This window comes from Panthera leo, chromosome C2 (assembly GCF_018350215.1).
Source record: "Panthera leo isolate Ple1 chromosome C2, P.leo_Ple1_pat1.1, whole genome shotgun sequence".
NCBI lineage: Eukaryota > Metazoa > Chordata > Mammalia > Carnivora > Felidae > Panthera > Panthera leo.
The window spans coordinates 32,491,112-32,506,251 of NC_056687.1; the positions used below are offsets into that span (position 1 = coordinate 32,491,112).

Below are 15,140 nucleotides of genomic sequence, written 5' to 3' on the forward strand. Positions count from 1 at the left end.
AGGAGTATTCTAAACCACTAAGAGCTATACACTTTTTCAAATGGGTGAGGTGCAAGGTACGTGAATTACCTCATAAAAATCTTCTCACAAATGCTATTTTAGGCTTCTACCAGACAAATGCAAACTGTGATTAAATAAATAATTTTGCTTTACAGTTTTGTATTGTCCCATGCATTTCAAACATATTGTTTCCTTTGATCTCAGAGACAACCATGAGAAGTAAAATTAAACTAGATGAAGTGGTTTTGGGAGCCACCAATGATCACTCAACTTTGTAGAGAGGTTTACTTTAAAAATATTTTTTTAGCATTTATTTATTTTTGAGAGAGAAGGGGAGAGAGAGAGAGAGAGAGAGAGAGAGAGAGAGAGAGAGAGCAAGTGGGGGAGGGGGAGAGAAAGACAGGAAGACAGAATTGGAAGCAGCTCCAGGTTCTGAGCTGTCAGCACAGAGCCTGAGGTGGGGGCTTGATTGAACTCACCAACCAGGAAATCATGACCTGAATCAAATTCAGAGGCTTAACCCATTGAGCCAGGCAGGTGCTCAGGAGAGGTTTACTTTAAAAGACAATCTATCTGTGGGGGGTCCTGGATGGCTCATTTGTTTGAGCCCAGATTCTCCATTTCAGCTCAGGTCATTATCCCAGGGTCCTGGGATTAAGCCTTTCATCCAGTGACTCCGGGCTGAGGGTGAAGCCTGTTTAAGATTCTCTTTCTCTCCTTCTGCCCCTCTCCTGCACTTATGTGCTCTCTCTAAAATTAAAAAGTAAAAAAATAAAAAATAAATGATCAACTGTAAAGGGAGGGCACAGACAACTTTAGAAGGGAGCTGGTTGAGAAGGCTGCACCCGGTAGGGAGGCAGCCCGGAAGCACCTGTATGACCAGCCAGACCATTTGGGCTGAGATCCTCAGCCAAGCTGAGGAGGACATCAAGAAGGTAACGGCGGACATGCAGAAGGTCCAGAGAGGGGAGAAGCACTGGCTGACTTTGGGTGACACTTCCCTTCCTTTCTTCAGTGATGGACCCCCAGGAGGAAGAGCAATGGAGGAGGGGGGAGCAGCAGAGAGATCTCGAGGCTAGGAGAGGTGGGGCAGGGGCTCCAGTCCCCACAGGGGTGACCCTCTGATCCTGCTGGGACTCAATGAAAGATTAACCAGATATTTCAGTATCCAAATGAGAACAACCAGAGTTTCTCTCTGCAAAAGGGCACCGAGTCCTGCCCTGGGGGCACCCTCCAGCCCAGCCACCCTGTGTCACCTGCGAGACTACCGGAAGAGGTCTCAGAGGATGCTCAGCCCCCACAGTTGGGACGAGAGAGATCCCAGGCACAAAACTGCAGGCAGCAGCAGGAGGATCCCAGGGGCGTAACCCCAGCAGCCCTGGGGGTCCACCAGTGGCTGACCAAGTGCTGACCAAGTGCTGACCAAGGAGGAGCCTGTTCCAGAATTGCTGGAGCCTGGGGCCCCCGAAGCTTATCCTGTCTTTGAGCCAGTGTCCCTTGTCCTTAAGACAGCCCAGGTTGATACAGAGGACTGGTAGGGTATCCTCTCGCTCCAGCACATCTGCCTAAATGTCCCCAACCCCTGAGAAGCTGGCCTGCCTGTCCTGTTGTACCAGGGGCCCCTTTGGCATTTTACAAATAAAGACCCTTTTGCCAAATAAATAAATAAATAAATAAATAAATAAATAAATAATCAACTGCATTAATTGATATTCTTTTAAATGTCAAAATTTCATTCAAATTTAAATTGCCGGGGTGCCTGGGTAGCTCAGTTAGTTGAGTGCGGGACTCTTGATTTTAACTCAGGTCATGATCCCAGGGTCATGGGATAGAGCCCCACAATGGGATCCACACTCAATGTGGAGCCTGCTTAGGATTCTTTCTCTCTCTCCCTCTGCCCCTCTCCCCTGTTTCCCCCTCAAATAAAAAAAAATTAAATTGCCTGTATAGTTGGTAGTAATTAAGCAGCCCATAGATTTCTGGTTATGTTCCTTACATTAAGCAAAATTCTTTTTGTTGTTGTTGTTTTTAATTTGTTTGTTGGATTTTGAATAACGGTAAATAGAATGCCAAAAGGAGATTTTACTTTTCCAAAATCAAATTTTTGGTTCTTTACGTTCCTAACCATTTTAGGATAACATTTCCCATAGTTGTTTCCATATAAGATTTTTGGTGAGTATTCGATTCATCCCAGTTCAATTCAATTGTTTGAATACTATGTCTATTTTTATGACATCGTGACCTTTTTTTTTTTTAATGAAAGATAAAGCTATATAAAAGGTAACTAATTATCCAGTGATTATTTCTAATGAAAGGGATCTGATTAAAAAAAAAAAAAACTTTTGAGAAATTAAAAGAAGAGTGCCGTGTGTCCTCTGCATACATGTCTGTACTAGTTCCCGTAGCTGGGAAAATGATTTAAAGTACAGTACGTGCAACCTGTTTTTCTGGTAATTACAAATCAAGACATATGTCTTTGCAACAGGAAGAAGCCAGCTGCCATTTTAAGCATTTCTCTGTCCCTGCTGACTTAATTCCATTACACAAAAGTCCCAACAAAGGTAATTTCGAACAGAGCATCCTCCTGCAAGATCTTTCTTTTGCTGAATTTCTTGAGTTTGAATTGCGGGACTACTAACTAGAAATGAAAGTATCCCATTAAACTGTTAGGTTTATTCTCCTTTAATACTCTAATCATCCCAGAAAGTCATAGAGGAAAAAAAAAATTCTGCACAATGTCGAGACAAATTATATTTTGCTTTTCTGTTCTCTTGCCTTTATGATTTAATTCATGAACTAAAAAGATTTATGAACACTCATTGCTTATAAATTTGACAGATCCATTTACCATTTATACACGTTTTAAATTCAAATACACAGAATAAAACTATTACACATATTGAAGAGAACTGAAGCTATTTTTAAATTAGTCAATCTACTGATATTGTAGTATTTAGAAGGAGTTAAGAATATTAACTTTTAAAATTGTACAACTGAATAACATGAACTCTTCAGTAAGAAGTAGGCAGTTTGCTTTACTGACAAACTATTTTCCTAAGTGTCTGTGCATAACGGAAGTGTGAGACCAGAGCTAAAGTACATTGAGACGATATAGTTCATCGAATGTGTTATTTTCTTTATGTTCAGACTGTAGCATTCACTATTTCCCAAATGTTTAGCTAGCTGATATTAGATATGAAGTACTATTATGAGTCCTTGAGACAAATTGTTAAGGATTTAGTGGGAGAGACAGACAAATTGCTAAGTTATGCGAGAAATGCTATAGTAGATATATGATTAAATCAGAAGAGAAAGAAAAATTCATTCTGACTAGTTGAATCTGAATGAATTAATTTCACAAGAGAAGAAAATGCATGTGCGCGCGCACACACACACACACACACACACACACACACACACTAATTTCCAAGTATGAGAAACCATACTTGGACTAGTCATGTGATTGCTTACTCTCATATAGAGTGATGGGAACTGCAATATGGTTGTATCCGATGATCTTTCACCTGCTTAATCCCTCAGTTCCCAAAAGTGCTAGGGCTAAATGCAGAGGGTTCTTTGTTATGCCTTGTTAAATAATTCTGATTTATTCAGTCAATGGGAAGTCACTAGGAAGTTCATAGGAGTTTTAGGCGGAGGGCTATCCACAGTGGAAGTGTGGAGGATGTACCAGAAGTTAGGTTCCAAAGGAATAAAAAATGAGTTATTTCCATAGTCTAGGAAAGGCACTACAATGCCACTGCTGCTGTCACTACGTCTACTTACTGCCACCACCAAGACCACCACCACTATTGGATAGAGTTCAATGAGTACTCACCATGTGCCAGGGACTCCTCTCAACTTTTAACACGTACGATCAGAATTGATCTTCACCACAGTGTATACAGCAAGGAGAATGATAAGGAACAGTCAGAACTATTTCTTTTCCCCCATTCTTTTCTGCACTATTGACTACCTCTTGGTCTCATCCAGATATCCAGGCTCTTGCCTTCGTCATGTGATCTCAGTCAACTTCCTCCTGACCTTTTCTGCTCCTTTGCTTTCCAAAGGCCTGATTTACTATCCGCACTGCCCTCACACACATACCCCGATTACTCCGCATCCCATCATGCCACCAGAGCTGCCTACTAGAATCCCAACATCAGATCAGTGCCATACCCCACATCACTGCTCTGCAATTACACATCTGAGTGCTCGGGATTATATCACTTAAATATGTTGATTGGCACAACAACAGTTCAAGGTTTCCAATCACAGCAGTGCTTTCGGCACCACTGACCAACCTTTACAGATTTGCCATCAGCTCCGCGCTTAATTCCTGGCCTCCTTTGACACATTTGCCACGACTCACGAGTTATCTACTCAAACTGGTAATGGACACCACTAAGCAGTGAATTTGCTAAACCTAATATATTTCTTCCCTACTTAAGGGTCTTTAGAAATAATAATAATAACAATAATATTAATAATAAATAATAGGTCAAATCTAGAGATGTAGATTTTGGAGTCACTGGCATATAGATCTTAGTGGAAACCATGTGAGTGAGTGGAATCACCGTTTTCATAAATGCATTTTATTTTCAAAAACACTACCCACAAACAGCATTTCCATAAATACTACCCAGGAGAGTAGTATCACACAGGTGCGGGTCTATAACCTGACATCTAAGAACTCCGAAAGTCAGTTTCCCATTCATACAACATCCACAGTACTTACATTTTTATTTAATGGCGAGAAGACATCGTTTTTTTCATTTTAGAAGAAAGGCTAACAAAATTAATCTTTGACCGGGATTAATCAATGACCAGAAGAGATTTTCAGGGCCTTCAGGGAAGTTTCATCAGACCAACCAGAAAACTACAACTTCCCTGAGTTAATACAATGTTTTCAAGACTCCGCTAGTTGTGCTCTGGCTTTAGGCCATTTCCTTTTTCTGGATTAATACAAAAGTTCTTTGTTCCTAGGCACTTTCAGTTTTGGCTGAAAGGGATTGATTTCTTTTCTTATGTATTCACATGAGCTGGGCAATCTGGAAGCCATGATAGGGTGGGTGTGTGCAACTTCTAGATTCATTAATTTGTCCCTCTATACCCGCTTCTGGAGGAGTTTGTCTTCATGACCATCAACATAAGATCAGAATACCACATAGAAGAAATGAGGAACTTTACCTTGAAGTTTAAGAAAATGTTTTAACCGGGGCACCTGAGTGGTTAAGTCAGCAAAGCGTCTGACTCTTGCTTTTGGCTCAGGTCACGATCTCACGGTTCATGAGTTTGAGTCCCGCATGGGGCTCCATGCTGACAGCATGGAGTCTGCTTGGGATTCTCTCTTCCCTTCTCTCTCTGCTCCTCCCCACTTGTGCACACACATGCTCTCTCTCTCAAAATAAAAATCAACTTAACAAAAAAAAAAAAAAAGAGAGAAAATCCCTTAACTTAAAGAATATCCTTCAAAAACATGCTCTTCTTTGTCTTCTTTGCCTGTTTCTAACAGGTAGCAAAAGCACACATTTTAATGATATTACTTTTGCTTTATAAAGGGGTGACAATAACTGTTCAGACCTTAGCAGTTTGTAAGTCGAGAGGCTTCTATATACACTTAAGGGACAAGCAAGCGTGTTGGACATTTCTCCCGTGAGCAATCACAATATGCGTTTCATGGCAGAGAGTTAATGGAAATGCCTCAGGTACTAAGCTAAAAAGTGAATCATTATGTCAATTAAAAACATTAATTGAGGTAATTACAAGAAGATCATAGTTAATATAGAATTTAGTTATAATTTAACCAATTATCTTCAGTTATACAGAAAAAATAATGGAGCTGTTTATCTAAAGTATTTACCTAACTGAAAGTTGCAACTACAGAGAGGCCACATTTACGCAGTGAAAATACGAATCTGAACTAGACCTTCCACAAGCCTCCTTGTAAAGTAATGAATCCCCTGAGGACAAGGTGGTTTGGAGAGAATACAAGACTTCTAAAACCATGATGATATATCGCCAAATCAGATTCCTTAATTTTGACTTTGTTTGAAATGAGTCTCATTTAAGTGTAATTGCTAACATCTAACACTAACCCTCTCTGGTTGTGGAGCCGGAAGGTATTTCTGTACATATGAAATATGAGATCTAGTTCCTGATTTTCTTAGGCTGAATAAGTGGAATAAAATTTCATTTATAGATCAAGGAGCAAAAAATGAAATTAAAAGATAGCATTCTACATATAAACTTTTGTGGTTTCTTCTTTACATTCAAAGAACAAACAGTCTGCTAGTCCGTTTTTGGTGGTTTCAAATATTGGTTTTGAGCCGTCTCTGGAACAGACTTCTTTGCTTGAATTCTGGCTTTATTACTTATACAGCTACATGATCTTGGTCATATTGGCTATTCTCTTTGCCTTAGTTTCTTTATCTGTAAAATGTGATTGTGAAAATAATACCCCCCATATGAACATTACAAAGTTAAATGTTCTAATAGCTGTAAAACACTAAGAACAGTGTTTGGCACAAACCAAACACTATATACCAAGCACTATATATACTGGTACAGGGAAATGAAGTACAATTCAGGAGTAAGCGTTAGTCATCAGGGGTCCGAAGTAACAAGCAAAGGTCAGAGAAAAGATTCTACTTGACTATGTTCTCTGTCTCCACTTTGGATCTGATTTCAGAAGGCTGATAGGTGTCCCTAGGGCGTCATAATTGGTTATCCTAGAAGGATATGAAGCCAATAGTGCTTTGTGATTGGGGAAGGTCCCTTTAATTTGCTGATTCTCCAGATAATACTTTTTGCTTCTATAAATCTGTCTTAGGATTTCAACACACGTATTGGAATCCAAGGTGTGTCTGGGTGTGCTTAACTTACATTTTCCCATGATGAAGTCTTACTGTATTTTTAATAGTACTTGCATATTTGAGACCTAGTTTCCACTTCAAAAAAGGAGACAGACTTCAGAAATGTAGGAATTTTAACTAAATCTCTTCTTTCTCAAACCTAATCATAATTTTTACAATGGAATAGTAGTCTTCCTGCATACGGGAGGGCACGAATGAGTATATAATATTATACCCATTCGCACGTTTTGCCATAATAAATCAGTAATGTACTGCACTACTTATCATGTATTTTATTGCCTTCAACCTTTTTTTGGCCATGAAATTGAAAAATACTGCAAGTTTGGACATGTCACGGTTAAACATCAAGCTCCTTTTCCCTCTACAAATATCCACTTATATATCAATGAATTACTATTTAAAATGTACTTCTTTAGACCACCCGTCATATCAAGTCCTCCGTGTTACTATAAGATTACGTCTTTATTTATCTGTGCTGGTAAGTTAATTATAAAAATGCTTGCAGTGAGCAAACATTTTGCTTGCCTAGTCAGCATCTTAAACTAGATTAATCTTCTAGCAATACTTAATGGAAACTAAATCACACATCAACATGCTATAACAATATAATGATGAAACAGCAAATGAATCACTCAATTAAATCCTTGATAAATATCAAAAACATACTTTGCTCCTATAATTCATGAAGTCAAAATAAGCCTTTCTACTTTCTCTCTGCTTTAAAAAAAATGGCCAAATTCTGAAACATAAACATCAAGAAATGCATTTTGATTATATACATAGTTAAAAAAGAAAAAAAAAAAAAAACTACTTACTTCAATTATTGGTTAAACTTCCAAACAAAGGAGGAACCATATTTGATATATGACATCCTATCACGTGTAATGTCAACATTCGCAGAAAATATATGGTCAATCATTAAAATGATATAGCTACAGATACAGAAACATACATAAATTGAAATTGTTTCATTTTCTGTCTGTATATGAAATGTTTTCACAATAGTTTTTGTTACTGCTGGATTGGTGGTTAATGTTGACCTTATTTCAAGGGTTTTAATTTTCAAATTTCCATGATCCTGATAGTTCAAGTTTTATTTCATTCTAAATGCCATATTTGTTCACTTTTTGCCCGCCCTATCAAGTAAACTATGAAAATTATTTTCCAAGACTCATTTTATTAATCTAGAATTTGCCAATTTTATTAATATAAACATATCTAGGGTTATGAGAAAAATCCGAAAAAAAATCTGTGTGTGTGTGTGTCAATTTTTTATTTGCATTGTAGTTAGTTAACATATCATGTAATATTGGCTTCAGGAATAGAATTTAGTGATTCATCAGTGACATACAGCACTCAGTGCTCATACAACAAGTGCCCTCTTTAATGCCCATCACCCATTTAGCCTAAAAAATTATAAGCAACATGGTAAACTTTTTTATTAAAAAGCACATGAGGGGCAGTGCCTGGGTGGTTCAGTCGGTTGAGCATCCGACTCTAGATTTGGGCTCAGGTCATGATCTCGTGGTTCCCCACCATGCTGACAGCATGGAGCCTGCTTGGGATTCTCTCTCTCCCTGTTTCTCTGCCCCTCCCTTGCTTGTGCATGCCTGGTTGTGCTCTCTAAATACCTAAATACATAAACAAGCACATGATAGGGGGTCTAGAATTACTAAGTTCCATCAGTCATGGCTTTTTGTTCTCAATAAGTGTACAATCCAACTGGGATGTAACAGCTATATATAAACACAAGAGGCCTAAAAACAGAGGGAGTATGGACCTTGGAATTAGTGGGTTGGGGATCTTCTGAGGATTTCTGGAGTCAGTGATCCTTGAGCTGAGACTCCTTCAGAAACTTTAATCACCAGATAAAGAAAAAAAGAAAGATAATTTCAGGCAAATTGTGGAATATTCTTTGGATTCCATATATGGCAGTGGCACCCAAGACAATAGTATGAAAGATCATAATATATGTGCTCTGACAAAGTTTTGGATGGAGTTCAAACATTCCCAACTTCAGGTTTCAGTAAGTTTTAATTACTAAATGTTTCTTTTAAGAAGAGTTTAGTTATCTCTTAATTACATGATATTGGCCCAATGTCTTGATGATCATATGAAAATGTAAATCCTTTATACATGAAATACATTTATTTTTTAAAAAATTTATAAATGGGAGTTCTGAGCAAATCTTAAATGACAATGGAAAAAAAGAAAGAAAACTACATGAAATCAATTCTTGACCATCCATAAGTGAATTGACTCTAAGCGCTTGTAAAATGTTTGTGAAGATTTTGTGTTTTTATTTATTTTTATTTTTTATTTTGTTTTTAATTTTTTAATGTTTATTTTTGAGAGAGAGTCAGAGCATGAGTGGGGGAGGGGCAGAGTGAGAGGGAGACACAGAATCCAAAGCAGGCTCCAGGCTCTGAGCTGTCAGCACAGAGCTTGATGTGGGGCTCAAACACACAAACAGTGAGATCATGACCACCCCATGAACCATGAGATCATGACCTGAGCCAAAGTCAGGCGCTTAACGAACTAAGCCACCTAGGCACCCTTTGTGTGCTTTTATAATTGTTACTTCACCTTCCCCAGCTTTGTCTTTATAAACTTTAATCCACGTGACTCTCACCCAATGTAGTACAAAGCTAAAACTAAATATAGCAAAAATAAATAAAATAATTACAAAAGTAAATTTATACAAACTTGAAGCTTATCAATATATAGAGCAGCTATATGTTTGCAACAGTACAAATGATGATGATGATAAAAACAACAGTAACAACAACAACAACAACAACAACAACAATAGCTCTCCCCTATTGAGGACTAAGTTTCAGTCATTTTACATGGATTAGAACTATTATTCCTCAGGACAACCTCTTATAAGATGGATACTCTTATCGTCACCATTATGTGGTCAAGAAACCTGAAGGACAGCACCATAACTAACTTTCTTTAGTTCACAGAGCTAATGAGTGAAAACGCTGGGAGCAAGCTGGCTCCAGATTCCAGAGTGCTGAGACATGGTGCAGGATATTTAAATAAGATGATGCTCTTGAATCAAATCTCCTCTTTGAAGACCAATCGTTCTTATCTTTGGCTGCATCCCAGAGCGGTCTTTAAAGCCTTTAACCACAGATGGCTGTGCTCCCAACCGATAGTTTCTGATTCAGTAAATAGATCTGTGATGGAGATTGTGTCTTTATCCTTTTAAGAAGCTCCACAGGTAATTCTGATGCACACTTCCAGGGTTAAGAACCTTGATGTAGATATTCTGAAGCCCTGTGGTAGCTAATGGCAATGTCATATCCTAAGCTAATTTGCTATGTCATATTTGCCAGCCTTCATCCACATGAGGGCAAATTAAGGCTTAACCAAGACAAATATTTCCAGTATTTCTTTGGATATATTTTACAATGAATCTCAATTTGAAGGGAATAAATGGCTGTCTTTTAAAAATAATAGCATTTTCTTATTATGCATCTTTGTGTTGGAAAAAAATCAACTTCCTATCTAAAACGTGATCCTGATTGAACCAGAAATTCAGGTAAACAGGACACAAGCAAATAATTATATGAGATTTGTTACAGGTAGCTAAATTATATGAGATTTGTTACATCTTATCTAAAAAGAAGTTGATAGTCACACTTAAATAACTAGGGTCTATTAAAGAACTTAAAAAGTTTAACTCTTGGATCAATAGTACAAAGGAATGGGCAACATTTTAGAAGACAATAATGAAATCTGGCAAGCCTGAAAATGTTTAAATTCAATGTTGAATTCTACTTTTTTGGCATAAACTATAAAGTTGAAGGGATAAAAATGTTAGTATAGAAAAGAGCAATACTCACTTGTTGTTTGTTGTTGGTCTCTTAACTTTTTATGGTTGCTCTAAGCAATAGCAGATATTTGTGAATACTAAAACTCATTTCAAACTTAAAAGCCTATTGGTTAAAAAAGGTGATATATTTCTTGATTAAAATAGTAATTGTTCTCAATTAAGCAAATGTCCTTAGCAACTTCCAAAGGCAGATCAGTGCCATCTAGTGGCGAAACCAGTTAACAGATTATCCTTTCTGATCAATGTCAGTAGAGGGTGCCTATGATAGATACTATATATATATATATTTTTTTAATGTAAATTTAGTTCCTAAAGAGATTTAATTCAGTGTACAATGAGACAAACATACAATAACTGCACTAAAATAAAAGCTTAATATTTAATGATTTAGTAAGGAATGAGGAATTATGTGTATCTAAGACATAGACAGTATGTGAAATATATAAGAAAGTAGCTTTAATGTATAAACAAGACCTTATACAGGGAAAGGATCATCAAAGACAGTATGTGAAATATATAAGAAAGTAGCTTTAATGTATAAACAAGACCTTATACAGGGAAAGGATCATCAAATAGTTTTTTAAAATACAGTAGAATAAAGTATATTTTCAGTGTCAAGAGTGTGCTTAAGGTTATCGTAAGTAGGAGGGCTAATAATTCACAATAAAAGTTGATAATTTGCTTTTTTCTGTTTCCTTATAGGAAAGACTAGACAAAAATTTGATATAATTTCAAACATGGTATTTAAGCTGGAGAAAAGAAGTTACCAAGCAAATTGCTTGATAACCAGAAGACTCCATGGAAAGCTATATAATTTTTCTCACTGCAGATCCTGGGTAATAGATAAAAATGTATGCCTCTACAGATGTTCATGAACTCTCTTACCATGAGGAGAAAAGAATGGACTAGATAAAATTAAGTTTCCTTTCAGGCTTTAATTGCGTTAAAAGCCACGTATCCTCCCTTATAATTCATCTTTTTGGTTTTGAGATAATATGCCTGTTTGACCCCACTGAAGTTCTGCCTTTTGTTAGTTCTCTTCCTGAGACTCCAATTAACTTTACAAAATTTCTCTTCAGTGAGGAAAATCTAGGCAAAAGGATTAATTTAGCTAACAATGCTCTAATATAAAAATCTCTGCAGGAGCTTTTTCTGACCTATTCCAGGGACTCTGCCAACTCAAATGCCGTGATGATGAAAGAGCTCTTCATAGCCCAGGAGATAAGGGAAAAACCCATTGCATCAGATCCAATTGCTCTTAGAGGAAGTCAAAAGAATCCAAAATGGTCTTAATGTCTAAAAATGCCACATTTTCTATCTAGAGACTAGGATCCAAAAGGGTACAGAAGGTTGACTTATCAGTGATGTAATTTTCTCAGCCTGATGAGGAAGGCTTTTATATATTCCAAACGAGCTATTGGAAAGGGAGAGCCATTCTTTTTCTCAGCCACTCAGAGGAAACAATATGGATATGTGCAACACAGAGCTATGAATAAGACCACTCATGCAGCCTCTCTTGCCCCAATCTTAAGCATGATGACTTTTCTTGGTCTGCCTCGGAAACACAGAAGCAGCTGCAATTTCTTTCCTTCTCAAAAACCACTCACTCTTCAGTGAGACCCTTTGTTCCTTTCTTGCCCTGTATTCAGCATGACCATGACATATAAATTAAGAAAGAAACGTAAGGAACTGTGGTAATGTTGTCATTTTAAATTATTTTAAATTATTTTAAATTTCCTCATTGATGATACCAATGATTTCATAACTTTTTGAAACCACTTTTACACGGACTATCTTCAGATAACATATCATGATCAGGTAACAAATGAACATTACATGGTATGGTTACTCGACAAATTTTACCTGGAAGCCCACATAAGTATAATGTGCATAATTAAGTCATGACTGCTAATTCTTTGCAAAGAATGATACCAGAGGGCCTACGATAGATATGCACACACATGTACACAAGGCATACACATGTGCTCCTGCACAGGCTCACATGTGAACACCTATGCATATTTAGACATGCACCTATGTGCTCATGCAGACATATCTACCCTCATATTCCCTTCCTCTGACTTACAAGGTGAAAGCCCCCATAACAGATTTATAATAAAAATAACAATAATCATTTTGGTGATCATTTGCAAAGAGGCAATTTTCACCATATGGACCATGGTCCAAATTCTGAAGGATTTGAATATAATGAAGATTTAAAAATAAAGTTTTCATTTTAAATATGTGAATTATTTCACTCTAGAATATTATAAATTTTAAGTCATTGATAACTATGTACTGTCATAATTTAAATTATACGGTCACAATTTTCAGGGATTAATCAATCTGGTGGTTTTTGTATAACATTGGTTCTTAACCATACTTTGCTTTTGTTTTCATTTTCAAAATATATTTTCATTATCAAAAAACTTACTGACATGAAAACTCATACAAAACATTTTTGTGACATTCATGTTAATCACATAAAACTTTAGTTTTAACATGTTTAAGCATGTACATCTCCTGAATGTATATGACTTTTCTAAAGAATTGGCTGAGGATATACTGTGGTACCTGATGCAACACTGAAGCCATGATAGTAAACATTCTTAGAAATAGTATCCTTTAGGGGCTATCTTTTCTCCTAACACCGGGGGGCAATTTCCATTCTGGCTGAGGTCTAAAATAAGTTAGTCATTCTTCACTCTAACTACAGCCTCATTCAATTTGCAAACAAAAATAAACATGGAATGCATCTGAATTTCCAGTCCTGAGAATCTTCTAGTTCCATCTTGTCTATTGACTCTCTCCTTGCTTCACTTCCTTTCCCGTTATGATTAAAGTCTAAGGTTCATCTGTGACCATAGCCACATTGTACCACTATTCTCGGTCTCCATGTGCCATTAATCTCCTTTCTCACTTGCTTGGCAAAACCACAACCATGTATCAGTCCAGCTCTTGGCCCGCAATCTGCACATATGTATTAAATTCATTGTCAATAACCTTTACTTGGTCCTGAAGGAGAACAAGCAAATACAATTCTGTAGTAGCTCCCTCTCCCATTTCCAGGGGTTGAGACTATGCACCATTTCCCCTCAGTCTGAAATCTTGGTTCCTTCATATCTCTACTCTATCATCATAGGACCTTCAACTTATAAAAAAATAGAAACCATGGCATGAAAGTACCACTGATCTCCTCCACTGAATCTTTCAACTTGCATCTGTACTTCTACTTTTAGCTCTCCCTTCTATTAAAATGGTATTGCTTTGCTTTGAATAACTGGGTATTCTCTCCGCACTTCTCCATTGGATTACATCTATTCCAGACTTCTAGGGACCTGGAACTTTTGATGATAAGCCCTCATCCTTTTATGTTTACTTCTACCTATAGAGAAGCTGCTTAGGCTGACTCTGGAATCAGACAGACCTGGTGCTCTTTACAGTCTTGTTGCTTACCAGCTAGCAATCCAGGGCAAGATATTTAATATCTTCATCCTCAGTTTCCTTACCTTACAATGGGACTAATAGTAGCAAATACCTCACAGGATTGGAGTGATGAATGAATGAGAAAAACGGGTCAGGTAAAAACCTGGCATGAATTTTTTTTTTTTTCCATAAAATCTTGCTATCATTGTGCTTCCCAACTGGGTTCAAATAAACCTGTCCTACGGGGGGTGTGGGAGGACAGCAGTCTCCCTTAAGCTCAACACCTCTTGTCAATTACTATCTGATTTCACTCTTCTACTTCACTATGAAATTTCTTAAAAGCAGTGGTCTATTTCACGTCTAATTGTCTCCCAACCTACTCCTTCTGGCTTTGACCTTCACCACTCTACTGCAAAGCCTCATAAAAATCACCAACATCAACTCCCTGTTGAAAGACCCTTATCTTAGTTGCTCTCTTGATAAGACAATGTTGGACATGCCTTACTTACTCATCCCCTTTCTGTTTTGGCCTCCCTGGACTCTGTTCACTATAGAATGTCCAGCACTCAGCTGGCACAATATATGACACATAATAGACACAGATACACAGATAAATATGTGTTGTATGACTTAACAATTAACATATGAATGACAGCTCCAGGGTCAAAGTCACCATTTATTTCTATAGAGTTTTCAGACTTTGGAATGGTCATTTCACTTAAGAAACAGCTGGAATTCTTAATTCCTTCTGAGGCAGTTAATTCCATATTAGACTTCTGGGGAGAGGCTAAAATCACATTAGTCTCTTAGGAACACTCTATATTAAGGATGTCCTAGAAAGAGAGAAGCCTTTAAGTTTACATTATGTAGCTTTCAAAGCTGTTGCACTTGGTCAGAAATAGGAAAGAGAAATGGTGAGATATTTCCATGAAGGCTCAAATTACACTATTTTGCAAAGTTTAAAATTTGCCCATCATTACCCATAAGTTGCAGCTATA

General features: G+C 37.3%; 1 pseudogene; it reads left to right on the forward strand.

The window, feature by feature from the left end:
* The first annotated feature begins 875 nt into the window (after nucleotides 1-875).
* LOC122229240 overlaps nucleotides 876-15,140 on the forward strand; it is a 66,584-nt pseudogene continuing 52,319 nt past the window's right edge.